At 35.4% G+C, this 17,799-nt stretch overlaps 1 long non-coding RNA gene across 1 annotated transcript in view; it reads left to right on the top strand.

Annotated features, from left to right (window-relative positions):
• LOC311443649 overlaps positions 1-17,799 on the top strand; it is a 295,691-nt gene that overhangs the window by 239 nt on the left and 277,653 nt on the right. The window lies entirely within an intron of this gene.

The following is a 17,799-nucleotide window of genomic DNA, read 5'->3' as shown; positions in this document are numbered from 1 at the left end:
TGGAAGGGCTAGTGATGAAAAGGGGTACAGTTGATGGGGGTGGGGGAACACACAAACACAACCCTACTGTGAATAGTTCAACTGGCTCAAAGGGTAAAAGCTTCCCTTGGGCAGGGAAACAGAGTGAGACCTATATACCACTTAATTAACACTTAAACCCACAAAATATGGCCCTCAGCACTGCAGTTATTTTCTCTGAGGATACAAACATAGAGAATAAGCTTCAAACTTGCAGGCTATTGCCATTATGTTGGCAGTCTCATACATCATTGTAACTTTCATGCCTTTACCCAATGGCTTTACAATTCTGTAGTGCAGTGTAAGCTGAAAATGTTCAAAATTGTACCAGTCAGCTGGTGAGAATTCAAATAATGTACAAGAGTTGAAAGTGAATGAGCATCTAAAACATAAGGTGTCACTTATAATCAAATCACTGTGTTGCAATCTGAGTCTGAATATAATTGTTTTTAGTGTGTATGCAGTAAAACCCAAATCAGATTGGGAATGTAGTGATTTCTGGCATGAGTAACAGAGCAGAAAGCAGTATAAAAGAGAATAACAAACCAGAATTTCTTTCTCTCAGATACACTAAAACATGAGAGAGAGTATGTGTGTGGAGAACAGGGGAGAACAACAAAAAAAAAAAATCAAAACTTTGAAAAACAGTTTGTAAACATGGATGCTTAATGTCCTGAAATGCAGTCGTTATAAATAGGATTAAAGGTCCAGCTTATACAGTTCTCAACCATTTCTGTTATAAGGACTTAACTATTAGAGAAGAACTTAAACACCTACTTGAATTATTTTATTTACTGGCCTTATCTGTAAAACAAGTAACTGCATTTTTTCTTGTTATAAAATGAATAACTATCAGTCATGTGATCCGAGCCACAAAATACGTTTGGTCATCTAACTATGCCTCAAATACAATTTCATATTTCAGATGGCCTCACACCCAAAGGCGAGAGACAATCAAACATCCTTACACTATTTCTTTCTGATGTTTCAGTATTTCATCTCTGATTTGATGATATTTACACAGCTTCTTTGCCTGTTGCAAACTGAAGAACATATATCAAAGGTCTTCTTCCCCCCCCCTTTTTTTTTTATATTAATTTTATTTATTTTTTATTTTATTTATTTTATATTTAAAAAAAAAAAGGCAGCCATCCCTACTGACCCATTAGAGAGAAAACGCGTTGGATGAAGAAATAATTTTCTCCCCATTTAACAGAATTTCACAGCAACAAAGGAACCTAGTAGTATTCTTTTTTTCTTCAGAAACCATTTTCCAGAACATCTGGGTTTCTCTGCCAACAGTAATTTCTACTTGTATCAGGGAGGTATACAATGATCCTTATGATGCTAATATTGACAGTAGAAAGGAGAAAGTTGAGTTTTTCTTGAAGTCTTAGATTTAAGCCTGATCTTGATTGCCAATGAATCCTTCAGTGTGAGACACACTATGGACAAACCTAACTGAGCCATGAGTGAGCATCCATACTTTACAGCTGTGCAGCAGGCAGCAAGCATCACAAAAGCATGATGCCAGGGTGAATCCCACCCCCTTCACACACACACACATTCAAGAAAAAAATGTTTTGGATGAGACCGCTTGAGGTCTCTAGTCCAACTCCTCAAAGCCCTAGCCCCAGACTTCAGAACTAGACAATGTTGCTCAGGATTTTGTGTAGTTAAATTCTGAAAATATCCAAGAATTAAGATTCCACCATGCATCTAACCATCTATGCTCCTTCCTTAGTTGTGTTTAAAATTATGTTTGTCTGTGAAAAAGTAAAAGAGCCATGCTGGAGAATAAAATATAGCTTTTTTTACTCTGTAAAAGGTAAAGGGTAATGGGGGCATTTAGTGGCAGTCTTCAAATACCTGAAGGGTGATGTTGATAAAAACAAACAAGAAAAAAATAGCAACAACAACAAAAAAACACTGGTCAGACTCTTCCAAAAGTCCTCATAGAATGGAGAAGAGTCAATAACTGGAATTCGAAGCAAAGTCAGGTCTTTGAATCTTCACAATGAAGGTGAAGACCCTGGAGTGGATGTTGGCATAAATCTATATGCTGACCTGAAGTCCATGGGAGCTTACTGGTTTAATGTACAGGATGACTTCAGCAATTGTCATATTCATTTTCTTTGTGGTGGGAGGTTGTTTGTCTGTTTGCCTGTTTTTAAAGTATTTACATCAAAAGTAAGTGTTTTGTAAAAACACGACATAGATGCAGGTGCCTCAAACAGAAATCCATGAAGCTGTATCTGACTATTATTATCCAGATATTGGAAAAAGCAAATTAAGAATCAATTCACAAAGAAGTCGACTGCGTCTTAGAAGTGGGGAGAGGTAGAGGAAGACTTTGAGGTATATCTAGAGACCTCCTTCCCTGCTGGTACAAGTTCTGAGTAAATCCAAAGCTTAGAGTAACTTTGTGGAGTAACTGGACTAACTTTACAAGGAAGCCACTGTATGAGGAAGGGCTCTACACAGAGGTAGGAGGCAAGGCCTTAGATGCTTAGGGGACTATCCATTTTGATGTAGTCTAAATGATGTCAAATTTATCAGAAAGTGTTCTGTCTCATCAGGAGACTTGAGTATGGCTTTTTTTGCTCTCTCACAGTAGTACTAAACATACTAAGTGCAAGTAAAGAAAGGTACCAGAATCAAAGGCACAGAAGAAGACTAGAAACAAAACATAATTTGTTGCAAGATTAATTCCTGCTGAGATGTAAGAAAATGACTTTCAGATCTTGTTTTGTAGAAACTATGCAATAAGCTTAAAGAAGTTATATGATACTATAAATAACTTGAATTTTTGAGTAGGAATTGTCATTGTAATATATGGATCAATAAAAAGGATTTATATAGCTCCCAAGCAGATACTTCAGAACAATGGTCAATTTCTCATTACCCTTTACTCTGTGCTGTCCTATTTTATGTGCTCTTCTGTCAAAAATATTTCTAGCTTGTGTGTGTGCTTTGATGATGATGTTCCTGTAAAATGTGTTGCAGGCCAAACTTTTATTGGGGGGGATGGGAGGAGGGTAGCTAGGAAATAAATCACACCCCTGCCAATTCTCCTCTCCCCACCCACCTTTACTATGCTCTTGGACAGGTAGGTGTATCTTACTAAGGTGAATACTATTTAGCCTGTTATTTATTTATTTAATTCTAGGCTCCTTTGGTATGGTATAGATGTATATAGATGATATATGTTTTGACTTATGATTTAAAAATATTTTTCCAGAATTCAAACATAACTTAATTCAAGGGGTATATTATGTGCCAAAATAGTGTATTTTTTTCAGGAACAAGTAGTGTGTTTATGGATGTCAGTGCAAAAAGAACTGAAGATTATCATCATGATAATCTTCAGATAACGTATCTGAAAATAAATTAAAATGTGACATTTGATGTAGATAATTTCCAAAATGCATCTCATCAATAAAGAGCAAATATGAACTATTTACCCTTGCATTGCCTCAGGTTAGTGGGAAGGCATAAAAGAAAGAAAATGTAGATAAAAATATTGGATTAGTCAGTGACAAAAATCATAACGGTAGTTTTTTTTTAAAAAAAGTTATTTATAGGAAGTTCCTAAAGCATTAACCTGCTTATATGCCTCTTAAGTGGAATAGAGAAAGAACACAGTAGTAGTTTAATAGACAGACTTCAGAGATTCTAAGATTTCAAGACAATGGCAGAATTTTTTTTTTTTTTTTTTTTTTTTTTTTTTTGAGAGATTGATTCCATTAAAAGCTTAAGAGAAGTGTAGGGGAGGTATATAATGGTGTATGTGAGACAGAATTAGTTTCCACTACTGTAGTAGCTGAATGACTATGTTTTCTAACCATTACCCTTATAACATTTCTATTTTGAAATAATGTACTATTAACCACCTTCCATAAATAAGGAATTGAAACTGGTAGGCTAAAGGACTTGTGCAGGGCCACACAGAAAATGCAATAAAACAGGAACATGAACCTACATGTATGCAACTCCTTTAAGACCAGGGTAACCTTTTTCCTATTTGCAGCAAAGCAGACTATACAGTAATTTGAACTAATTAACAGAACACACTAAAAGTGAAAAGTATAACAGAAAATATGAGGTTCTGTGTTTCTGTCCTTTGATTACAACCTGTTCTTTCAACATTGTTGTGATGTTCTCCAGCTTCCACTGAAGTGAAGAACCTTCCACTGAGTCTGATGTCAGTGTGACTAATTAAAGGTTGATCACCATTCAGACAAGTGATCTGACTCATTTCTTAGTAATATTTTTAAGTGAACCTATCTAGACTTTCCTACTCATTTTTAAAATCCTCACTTTTGTTTTTAAAATAATAATTGGCATGCCTCTGTGCGCCTGTGAAGTACCTGAGTGGAATGGAACGTTATGTGGAAAGGCATTTCTGAGTAGTCCAAATGGGTAAGGCACTCTCAAGAGATGAAAAAAATGACTCTGGCCTGCTTTTTGTATGAAAGGGATGCTTTGGATAATTGTTTGAAAAGCTTTGAAATAAACCTTCAAAAAATTTAAAATCAGCCTTCCATCATAAAAGGTCTTTTCTGCATCACATCAGCGAGATGGAATGAAGATGAAGGTTGCTCTGTTTAAAATTATTTCTTTTTGACATTAGTTTGAATTCGGCTTTTATTTGCTCTAAAGCAATCTCAGTGGAGATCGTGTGGCAAGGGCTGCTGTTCCCATGCTCAGAAATTTTATACTTCAATGATACGTTTGTATTTCTAGATATAAGCAGATAGAGATAAGTAGTGATTCAAGCATGCCCTGAATCCAGAATGCGCTGACCACAAGCTAGAGAATAAATACACTTGTTATGGTTTAGTCATTTCTGTTCCCGAGGGAGCTGGGACTAGAGATGGAGAGGATTCTAAACCTCAGTGATGTTCAGCTTAGCCCTGCACTGCATGTGCTATGGAGCTGATGTATCCTTGAGTAGTTTGGCCCTGCTCAGCATATGCTCTGAAGTTGATTGGCATACATAGAAAGGAGTTATTCTACTGACAGCTGCTTTGACACATGAAGATATTGGACAAATGACCATTATTACTTAGCTCATTTGCAAGCACGTAACACAGGGTGCCTTATCTTGGAGGGGGGGGGGAAAAAACAACAAACAAAACTGTGTCTTGAGAGGAAATAGCATATTCTCTGTAAAACTGCAAGAAAGTTTGTATGTTTCTCATTTAAATCCTTGAAACGCAACATGCTTGACAACCTTGATATTCTTCCATTTTATTATAACATAATGTGGCAGGCTGTCAACTAAGTAAACAGAGTGGCTGCAACAACCTCTGTCTAGATGGATGAGCTTTTTTTTTTTTTTTTTTTTTTCCCCTGTAATGGCATGCTTCAGAAAGTTTTAGGTAATGAATTTCCATAAACTATCCATCCAGATTCATAGCCATTTCTTATACCAATGTGAATCTACAGTAATATCAATGAATTGAGTTTGTAATCCAAAGCCAGCTGAAGCCAATGGAAAAGAACTTACATCAGTATTTTTGCCCAAGATCCTGCTTCTCATTTTATGCTGGTGTAAACATGCCCCTGTATGGATACTGGCTGCTGATAACATCTGTATAATGATCCTTGGCAGCAAATCTGCTTTCATCATGTTTGCTGTTATATTTGTCCCTTATAATAAGAGGTCCTAGGTATGTATTCCTCAGTGTTTTAAGGAAAAACAGGAGTCTTGGAGAGAATGTCTCCAAATGGCTTCTCTTTTGCTTTTTTTTGATGATTATGGATAAAAGGATAAGAGTAGTTCCTTAAAAAAAGTAATCTTCTTTAAAGGTATGACATTTCCCCTCACGTTTATGCATTATTTGTTTACCTAAATATTTATTGCTCTCTGTTTTCTGTCTTTTGGAAATAACAAAAAATATCAATCACCTGGAACTGTGCTGATGTTTCCATGGTAGTTTAGTAATTAGGTTTGTTCACCAGGGGCTCCCATTAGTCCAATAAAATCCTTTGTACAATTCTTTCAGACAGAGTATTACCCTGTGTTGCTAGCCTATGAATAAAGTAAAATTATTCAAGTCCCAGACACTTATTTTCTTATTGGTAAAAACACTCAAGGATTAAATTAAATGCCTTTTTTGTGTTCATTTAGGTTTCTCAGTATTCGAGTCTGATCTAGGAATCCAAGTTCTGACCTAAGAATGTGCTCCCCAGCAGAGAACAAGCAGTTAACAGTTCCTACTCTAAAAAGTGCTAACAGCTGGACAGCTTTTGCTCCCAAATGACCAGGGCCAGTATGTTTTAACTGGTAGACACTTTTCATTAACAAGAGAGCAGAACAGTTCAGTGAACAGACCACACTATTTGCACAACTATGTTGTACATGTACATCAGCATCTAAAACTGTCCTTTCTGTTTTCTTATAAGGCAAAGCAGCACCTACAGCTGGTGGGAATGGGGTCACTATGATAAGCTTAACCTAGTACATGGATTCTTCTGCATACTGTCTATGTGCCTTTGAAGCTGGGATGTAACTCCTGTCTTGATCTGACTTGCCCTTAAACAAGGAAATTATATTCATAAACTTGTAGTACAAATGAAATTCCTACTGTATTCTGTTCATATACTCCTAACTGCAAGCCCTACCACATGAAACCGATGAAGTACATTGTTTGCTAGGAAGAAGCTGGTATGATTAAGACTTGAGCATCTTCAGATACATATTGGACAGAGAAAATAAAGGCGAGTTGATTTCCATTTTGGAGCCTAAACAGAAACTGATGACTTGGAATTTGATGTAAATTTTTGGTACTACAGGGAATTGTAAGGCCAATACATAATACTAATGCAGTGTTCAAGCCTTCCTCAATGCACCTTGCTTTCTCTCATATCTATTAATTAGTTTTATACAGTAAGTTCCAAAATCTTCTGTGTTCTCCAGTAACACTATACAATTATTTTTTTGTTATGTAAAGACTTAAAATATCTTCAATAAAGAGCAATTTATTGTTGTTTGCAAGTGCTTTGTTCGATCACAAGTCTCTGCCATAAATAATGCATAGAAATTTGTGTTTTCCTAGATGGTATAAACATACTGTATGTTGTTTCCCATAATGGTATAAATGCAATTCTCTCCGTTCATCACTCCAAGCAGACATGCAGATACTTGATGAAGTGGCTAGTGAATGAAAAATGTCATGTATATGCTATGTTCACAATGGAGAAAGAATGGAAACTAATAGCAGTGTTCCATTAAAACTCACAACTGAAGTTTCAGAAAGTTGTTGAAAGTTCAACTTTTATATTTTTTTGATAAGAAACACAGAACTTCTTGGAAATCAAATGGCACTGAGGAAGATGTAACAGATTTTACTCCATTGTTGAAACCTATAAGTAAAACCTGTATGCTTGCCTGTGGTATTTTCACCTCTTGCTCCTTACTCCTCCCCAAAAGTAAATCCACAAAACATTCCTGTTTCCATGTTTCTGGAGGAGTGGAAGAATGAAATGAGGCAAATTTTAAGGAAATACAAAGTAACTCATTCATTTTACAGCAATCTTATGCTGAGAAATCAAGCTCCATGCTACTTTACTTTGTCTCTTTGTCTCCCCTTCATTTGTTCTTTCTTTTATTTATTATAGAGAAAGAAAAAGAGGATAGATGGAGGAACACTATATACTATGTATAGTATATATTTATAGTATATTTATATACTATGACTTTGTAGATAGAAGAGGTAAAGTCTGGGTGTGTTAAGCAGTATTGTGGTGTTATTTGGACAATGAGGACTGTTCCTCTTAGTGTTAGCTTTGTTGTGTGGACAGCATGACATCTTTCTTGCACTGATATTGGTTGTTGAAAACATCACACGCAATAAAGCTTTTGTTCATGCAAAGCCAAGGATGTAGTTTTTGGACCATGACTTCTTTTTAAAATTACCCTTTTTAATAGGAAACACTGAATACTTCAGAGTTAGCTGCGTAACCACAAGCAGCAATCTACAGAATCAGAACTGTAAAGCCTTAAATAGAAGGACAACAGTGATCTTGGCTGTGCATGATACCAGCAAGTTAAGCAGCAAATTCCTGAAAGGGTCTGGGAGTTACATCTAATGTAATATCACTACAAACATTTAAGGCAGCTCTATACATTTTCAAAAGAAAAAAGTCAATGTGGAGAACATACCAACCCTGCTGCTAACCAGTTATTTACCTAATATCCTAGATGAATAATCTCTAAAGATTGTATTTATACTCTGGCATCTGAAACATCCCAAAGCATCTTAACTGGAATTACCATTACCATGCTTTTTGACTTTTTGTGGGTATGGATGTTTAATGTGTAAGACTGAACTTCTTTTTGAGACTTTTTTTATCACAAAAACTAAATGTAGTAAGTTTCATTGATTTATTTGAGAAAATCCCCATTTCATTAAAATGACTGATTGTAAGGTAAGTAGATAAATGCATATGTCATTTGACATACACAATAGGATGCATAGGTTGTAATTCCTTGACCATTTCCCTACACTAGAAAATTCTGCTGTTTGAATCTATAACTAACATTGTAAAGGACTGTGCTGCAGGCCATAAAGAATGTGGATCTCATGGGAGAGTATAACCAGGTAATGCTATAGCAAATACCCTTATGTACACTGAAAACTAAATTCTTGAATATTACATTGATGTCTGCAGAGCAGAATAACTGGCTTTTATTATCCTAAGTAGAGTGCGAGTGGGTGTAAAATGACTTAAGAACGGGACAGTAGGCAAATGACTTGTTCTTGCTGATACTGCTTCTCTCTCACTTAAGAATTCCAAAGTAAACAAAACTTGAGGCTATTTGAATATACGATCCCATTTGAATTAGAAATTCAAGGGTATACCCAAATCTCTTCTGGAAACTGTTGCAATCCTCATCCTTTCTTCTGACCAGCAAGCAGTCTATTTCTTTTCTTCTTGCCAATTAATATGATCTCTTGACTTCTAAGAAAAATGCAAATAAGGGAAAATATGATGAAGATCTCATGAAAAGATCTGAGCTGTGATTACGAAGATAAACAATGCCAAGTAGAATAAAAATGTGGTCATTTTATTTTTTTTTATATTCAGAGGAAAGAGATGTTCATCCCACATCATTGCCATGGAGACCCTGAATTCCTGAATACCCTGTTGTTGAACCTTTAGAGATGTAAATGGGACACGCAGAGTGCACAGCTCTTATTAAGACTGGAATATGCATAAATATAAAAATGAGGTATCATCTACATATATACAACCTATAATTTTCTTCATATTAACTTTTTAGTATTACTGCTTATTTTAGTCTTTTTATTAGTATGTGTTATATTTGCTATGAACTAAAAGAGAGGGATAGCCCATTTAAGGCACCTTGAGTAACCCTAAATCACCAGTCTCTTTTCATTTGTGTCCAGTGACAGGAAAGGATGAGTATTCAAATGTGTAACCTGAAGTTGGAATAATGCACAGTTATCTTATTTAAAATCAGCGTATTTTTTTCAGGTGGTCCTTCTCTCTCTCTGTGTGCATTTACACATTACATATTTCCACATTTTATATTATGTATAACTTATTTCTGTAACTAATGGTTTGGTAAGATATTGAATGCTAATAGTATTTTTTGTGGAGATGCTTTCTTCAGTAGATATCAGAGGCTTACAAACGTACTGAGCTATCCCTCAATATATTTGAGGTTGGTGAGGCCCTGCAACTGGTTGCCCAGAGAAGCTGCAGATGCCCCATCCTTGGAGGTATTCAAGGCCAGGTAGAAGGAGGCCTTGAGCAACCTGGTCTAGTGAGTGGCATCTACCCATGGCATGATGGCTTTTAACTTTCTTTCCAACCCAAGCCATTTTATGATTCTATGATCTGAGGTATTACAGATCTGTTCATGTGTGTCTTGACCAGATAGCTGATTACGTAATCACCATGATTATCTCAAATCTAGAAACCAAAAATTATCATACTGTATTGCATACTTCATTTAGATTAGTTGGTTTTACTAGATTAACTCAGATGAGAGACGCGTGATGCACATTTTCGTCTTTATTTGGTAAAGTGTAAGTTAACACAACATCCTTGTATTTAATTTTGTGTTGTGGTGGGTTTTTTTGGACTACGTGTTACATAGAATGGGTTAAGTCTCAAGGTTTTTTTTTTTTTTTTTAATATACCAATTGTTTTTAAATTAGGATGTTGTCCATATTATTTGTCCTCTCGTGCTACATTTAAATCTTGACCACGATTCTTCTGTCTATTCAATAATAAAAATGCAGGTAACAAGACTTTCAAATATGAAACAAGCAAAGCCTTAATATCACCACCTTAGTCCACTCATCTCACTTGGTGATGAATTTTGGATTTGAACTTGGTTTTAAAGAAAACTGGTTTTAATAAAACTGAATGTGCAGAACATGCTCACTTTGATAGTGTACTTGTACAGCCACATATTCATCAGTTGACTACCTTGATAGCATTTCAATCCAAGCTAAAAGATTTCTCTCAAATTAAAACTGGTAGCATAGTTCTACCAGTAATGCACATGTATCTATATATTTCTTTTAATTTCTCATTGCATTATGTCTGAACATAAGATTTTAGTTAGATGAAATGAAAATCATATCCTTAAGCAAACAATGGGGGATTCTGCTAGCGTGACCTTTAGGGTCAATAATCTCATTAACAGTCAGCTTTTACAACTGCATGTTATTTATAGGAGAGGGATTTACAAGCTGTTAAACTAAACAACAAATTAAATTGTCCGTGAGCCATCATCATCTGATATAGAAATTCCCCTTGGGTAACAAGCTGCTGCTTTTTCAATGGAAGTTTTGGAAAAATTTAATACATTTTATTTTTTTGCCAGCATAACCTTTATAGTGAACAGTCCCTTTTTTATTATGACGAAAAACTGAGCCATCAGTGTAAACAGCTCCAGATGCACAGTGAAAATTCAGCAGTCACAATCCACAAGCCTCATTTTAATGAATGCTCACAGGCATCTCTCTCTTCTGCTAATTGTTTTCAATCAAATTTAAAATACCACAAATAGAGAGTAGCTCAGCAGTGCATTTACAGTCTCCATTAACTAACAGTTTTTATTAAATATATTTAAAAAGCAATAATCTGAGAAAATAGCTTTAGGAAAGGTTTTCATCTCTGCATTTTGAAAATAGCAGTATTGCTTGAAATAATCTGTCAGCCCAAGCATGATATTGATCAAATAAGTAAATATGTTGTGACATCCTATGTGCAATGTTCTTAAAACTACGTAGAGCGAACTCCTAACAGGCCTACGCGTGCTCTTTTGCAGTAACTTAAGTGTATAAGCACTTTAGTTACTAGCACAAGGACTGTTCATTTTATGCATTTTACTGTAATGTTTCTGCCTTCATTTCTTTTTTTCAGATACTTCAGTTGTAAGTACTATTCTTCTCATATAAATTCTATTAATTGTTTTGTTTGTATTCAAATTACATCTGCTTTCGTAAGTCTAAGCCATTGTTTCATTGTGTTTCAGCTTACCTCACTTTTGTGCATTTATTTTTAGTATTGTCCTTATGAAAGAAACATAGCCCTAATTTCTCATTCTTCCTTGAGAAACATACCATAATGACTCTAAATAAAATAATCTTTTGTTACTCACTGATCTTTATGTTCTGGCTTTGCTACTGCATACGTGGAGGCAGAAAAATAGAAAGCTGTTTTCAGGACTTCTGAGTGCCTTGGAGTCAACTGTTTCTGGAAAAACATATCCAGAGTCAGGTTTTTACTTAAAGCAAAAGCAAACCAAGATTTTTTCACACTTTAGTCTGTATTGTTAGACATTTAGAAGGAAGGAAAAGAAAATCCCACAACCTTGATACTTCAGGTGCAAGTAAAACAGTGCTTAATCACTTTTGATAAGAACTAAATGTAATTAGAACTAAATGTAATTTATGCGATATTGAGCAATCTGTGCCATATTCCAATCACATCAGCAAACCTCAGATAACCTAACTCATGTGACCTTAATCAATATCAGACTAATTTCATGATCAGTAACTCTTGAAAAATCTGGTGATCCTGTAACTTGGAATGTTACCAATGTCACAGGTCTACGTGCTGACCTTATGCTTAAATTCACGATGAACACAATGATAATGTCCTGCAGAACATACATACATATATACATACACACAAAACTATGCTAATTCATAAAACTATGCTAATTTATCATGTAGAATGAACATAAACCGACTTTTTCACATTCCATGTATTTATATTCTTGAAGACCTGGTAGCAGTGACTGCCTGGCAGTCACCAGGATGGCTATTGCTGTTTTACTTCTGTTTTGGTAACAGCTCTTTCTTCTTTAGAAATACCACCGCGTTAAGGAGTTGTCTAACATCCTGTGACACTTCCATATGGAGATCTGACTTTACATTGTGTTTGACTGTAACTATAAAGCCATCCTGTACACCTCCCACAGCACCATCTAGGGTGAAAAAAAATGAAGTGTAGATTATAGTTTATTCAATGCTGCTTCTGGAAATGTTCCTTTCTTCTTATGGTACCAATTTATTAACAAAAAATAAAAATGCTTGTCTCTGCCTACAACTTAACTTACAAGTCACATGAATGAAGTCAGAGGATTTCTTAACCCCCATTTAAGTTAAATACTGAAAGTAAAACCACATTCAAAGAAGATTCACAAGCAGATTATGAGAATCAAGGGACAGGTGAAGAGTTATTGTTTCATGAACTGTGGGGGCTTACTGCTGTGCTACTATGAAAAGATAAAGCCATGTTCAGAGTGGCAAGAAGTCAAGGAGGCCTTGGAGTTCTCATGGCAAGAAGGGTATAGACTGTACATTTCTGATGCCTTCTAATACATTTAGTACAGACTAGACAATCACACAAAATGCCATGTTCCTAACTATGTCCAGGAGTTTCTCAAGTAGTGGATAGCTGGTCTAGTTCTCTAAGACATGGAAGGGAGAAATGGGGAATAGCACAGGGCCATAATGCCTAGAGCAGCAAAGAGAAACACCAGGGGTTGAACACCACCTGCAGATGGCTGCTGGCAGCCTTCATGATGGTAGAAAGATTAAGAAAGGACCTGTGTCCTGTAGCATGTGATGTAATTCTGGATAGGTCTCAGATTAATTAAATTAATCAGGCTGTTATTTTTTTTCATCACGTATCAGAAGAACATCACACAAATCCTGCAGTGAGAGTCCACATTATAGAAGGCTATTTTAAATGACAGTTTGGGACTGTTGGTAAACAGCTCAGGAGACAGCAGCAAAATATGATTCACTGCTTTAAACAATTGACAGTGTTTAGAAGTGATCTTCTCTCCACTCCTGAATGATAGTATTTTGTACACAATACTAAGCTTCAGAAACTAAATCTTCTAAAAGTAAGATTTCTGCTAGATAGTGGACACAAGCAAACTGACAACACTGCTTTGCCCCCAGGTGATTAATTCAAGTCACTCACAGTCACTTAAGTAACATCTAGTTTCACTTCTGTTATGTCTGTCGAGCCAATGGTATTATGAGCTGGTATATATTTTTTTGCATGCGTCATCAGCAGAATTGCAGCTGGGTCTCACTGTAGAACTTTTATTAGAAAGATGATGTATGAAGCAGAAGGAACACAGCTTGACTTTCAGATCCCAGACTGAGTTTGCTGCTCTAGCAGTTGGAGAAGTGGGAGAAAGGCTTTTGACATGCAAATTTTGTATCATTTTTGTACAAAGGCAAATGATGGATGATAAATACCATATCCCTTTATATACACTTTACACTCCGCAGACAGAACCACACTTTGATATGCAGAACCAAGAGGAAAGGAGTCAAAGGGGGGGCTATGATAGGGATGTAACTGTCTACAAATAATTGAGCAGCAAGAATCCCTGTTGTGTTATTGGCAGAGGCTGAAAATGGCATAATAAGGAGCAATAGCGTGAAATTACTGCATAAAAGGAAATATTTAAATCAGACATTAGAGAAAGAAGTGCTTAACAATGAGAAAAATTAGGTAATGGCCGTACGTATTTGTAGATATATTTAAAATATCACTATGAGGTGTTCCCAAGTTTGACTTTGCCTGAAAAGCTGTTATAAAAATGGCAGTTTCATTACCCATTTGATGGTTTTCAGACACATTTACTTATTTTTATTGAGAAAAAAACAAAAACAAAAAAAAAAAACTTGTTTTTATGCCTATAAAAACAAATAAAAACAAAGTTTTTATATCTATCTCCTATGGGGCACTGGCAAGTAACAAACTGAGGAAAATAAGATTAAATTTACTGGGATTCAGTTATAATCAAGATAATTGGTATTCTTTAGAGGAAGACGACAGTGCCTTCTAGGTTCCTGAACGAAGTTCTTGATTTCAGTACTAATTTTGAAGTGATAGAAGCATGTCACTCTTGTTAAAATGCAAGCTTAATTGTACAGATATTCTAATCAGAAGAGTTAACTTTGAAGTGTGCAGTAGCTACATTGAGAGTTGTAAAAGAATGCAAGAGAGTTAAGGTCTGCTGTGAGAAATTGTATCTTTAATTAAACTACTGATATTGCTACTGAGCCTCTTTTTATAGTGAAGCATTTCAGTTGCCTGTAGGTCTCAGCCTCCTTTTGCAGGTCACAATAAAAAATGGAGTAATTTCCAAAGTTTGTAGTAGGATGAACTTGGTGAAATATAAGAAACAAAAAGTGAAAGCTAACACCAGTTCATCTCAGCAAGATAAAATAAGGTTTGTATTCAGACAGAATCTTTTGTGTGATGAACTGTGGTAGAGAGAACTTCTTTTATGAAAGCATCCTGCAGCCAAGGCAACGACTCAGTTGTGTTGCTAAGTTTCATATGGGAAAGTAAAGGATGTTTGTTTCTGTTGTTTTGTTTTTGTTTTTTAGTCTTTGGTTGCTGTGGAATTTATTTTTTCACATTTGGGGAAAGTGAAAAGGGCAAGTTAAGGACGGATTGCATGCTCTCTTAATGTTAGCCACAGTACAGAAGCCATCCTTAAGGCCTTCTCCTGGGAAATGTGGGTTTCAAAATGGAAACATGAAACAAGTCCTTACATCAGGCATATTTTGCAAGGAACTATGAATAACTTTCTGCAATAGAAAGGGTGGTAGCATGGGAGAAACAGTATTGTTGTTTCCTGGATATCTGCTAGAGTTCTTCTAGAATTGGGCAGTTCAGTCTTCTGCTTATTAATGAGGCTATAGTAGCATTTTATCAAACTTTGCCAGAAAGCACTGATTTCTTCTCTTTATTTCTTGCTTTTATTGAATTTTTATTTAATACTTCTGTAAGGAAGATTCCTGTTTTTTTGTAATTCATGGTGTTTTAGAATTTGGAGTCTGCTGAGACTCCTCTCCATCCCTAATTTGTGCTAGATTCTATTATGAACAGTAAATATTTGAAGCTTACTTATGACCCACAAGAAATCCATTATATGTGGTATGCCCCTGCCTTTAATGTTGTAGTATATTGCATGTGTTTTACTTGGACTATTTTTTTATTTAGCTCAGGTTATTTTAGGAAAGATCAATACAAACCACCTGCTGGATTTGATATTGTTTCCAAGACATTGACCACCTCTATGGCTAAGAAAAGCCCATGACAATGTATTTATATTTTTTTATTGCTTAAGATGATTTTAAATCAGTTTAAAATTAGTTAGCTGATTTAAAATTAAATGACACTTCAAGTCATTTAATGGCAAACAATTTAAAAGGATTCAATAATAGAATTATTGAAATCCTTAAATTATTCTTAAAGGCCAATTTTATCTACTATATATTAAACTTACAAAGGATTCTTAGCTTTCCTTTTAGGTCATCATTTTGCATTTGTTAATTAGCAAGTCATAGCTTCTTTTCAAATCATAAACAAGCTTGCTATTTCAGTTCACTGTAAAAAGTGACTTGGTAAATGTAGTATGATGGAGCTCCTTTGTTATTGCAGACTGGAAAATAGGCTGTATTCTGTGATTCAAACAGGTGTTTTTTGGCTTAGTTTGCTTTTTTTTTTTTTTTCTTCCCCCATTTCAAGCATTATTACTAGTTATAAAGACTCCGTTTGCTGAATTCAGTCCCCAGTGGCACCTCTGTAACCTGTGTTGTACAGCTATAACTGACTGGAACCTAGCAAACTGTTTAAATGATCTATTGGCAATAATACCCTTCAGTTAACTCTAAATTATTTTGGCTGTGCAGGAGTAATAGGAATAAACTTTTGTCACGAATTAGATACGACTGGATACATATATAGATCAGAGTTGCTGAGAAAGAAGGTGCCATTTTATCTTGTCACTTTCCAGCGTAGAGCAATGCTTTAAATAAGACCTGACAGAACACTGCTCTTTCTGGTGTCTGGGTGGACAACTTGATACATTACTGTGTAACATCACCATTTGTTTGCAGTTCTTCAGCCAGCTTCCAGTCCAGCTGGCTTGTATCCAAGTCATTTTGAATTGCTTTTGGAAGATTGTATAAGACATTCTGTCCAACAGTTTATTACTATAGAGATCTTCAGCCAGATCATCCTGTTAGAAGCTTTTCATTTTTCTGTATTTTTCTATATTCCTATATGGGGCAGCAGCACTGAAACCAATATAAACAATCTCTGGAGGAAGTCTTCCAACACAGGGAATACTCTTGTGGCAGATGTGCTGCAGCATCCCCAACCCCTTTTTGTGTTTGTTGTTTTTTTCCCTCTCTTGTACCCTCTAAAAATATCGTTTTATTTATTTATTACAGTATTGCTTTGTAATACTATCAAAAAGGTTTAAAAACACTATGGATAGTGAAATGTTTTATGGAAGGCTTGTTCTCTTTATAAACTCAACCAGTTTCTTGATGGCAGTGAGAACTAGTGTGTAGGCTTTTGGGGTTCAGCCCTCAATTCTGCTTCTTTGCAAGGAGCTCCTTGCCAAGACTCTTTTCTCCTTGTGCCCTTATCTTCTCCTTCCTCCCTAAAATAAGAGTAATAAACTGACTTTTGTAAATTAGAATCATGAAAACATAAAATGGGTTGGATTGAAAGGAGAGCTTAAAGATCATCTAATTCTTCAACACCACCCCCCCAAGCCCCCGAGCACCATCTCAAATTACTTTGAGATCTATGGTAAAATTAATTAAAAAAAAAAAAAAAAAAAAAAAAAAAAAAAAAAACAAATAAACAAACAAATAAAAAACTTCTTTGTTTGGTAACTTTGGTATCTCCCTTCCATCCTCCTTCCCCCCTCCCCACTCCCACCCCATTTTTTTGAAAACTAGAAAGCACACTGAAGGATGTTTTTTTGTTTTCGTGTGACACTTAAAAACATTCTTCCTGTGAATGACACACTAAAAGATGCTTCACAAAACTGTCCTTTTGAGGCTACTCTTACTGTGGAGATTAACTAATGCTAAAAAAATAGTAACATAAAAGATCTTCTCTTTTCATCCTAGAAAGCTTCATCATCACTTTCATCATCATCCTAGAAAGTATCATCATCATCTTTTTGGTAGCAAAAATAAACCTATGGATATGTCCATCATGAAGCAATTTTTTTTTTAATTATTTTTTTTAATACTTCAGTGGGTCACGTTTCAGTAAGATGACAATGTTTCTTGTATTGCTGAGAAAAGAAGTAATAGATTGGATAATTTTTAGCTCTCTTCTTCTAAAAATGTAAAGTCATAATTCTTCTATTTCCATGTTTTCTACTTCCCATTATTTCTAAAAGAATGAGTCAGAGAAATGGAAACATAGCTGCTGTGAATAATT

Source organism: Aythya ferina (assembly GCF_964211825.1).
Source record: "Aythya ferina genome assembly, chromosome: 12".
In the NCBI taxonomy this organism is placed as follows: Eukaryota; Metazoa; Chordata; class Aves; order Anseriformes; family Anatidae; genus Aythya; species Aythya ferina.
This window is presented reverse-complemented; position numbering and strand designations above follow the sequence as displayed.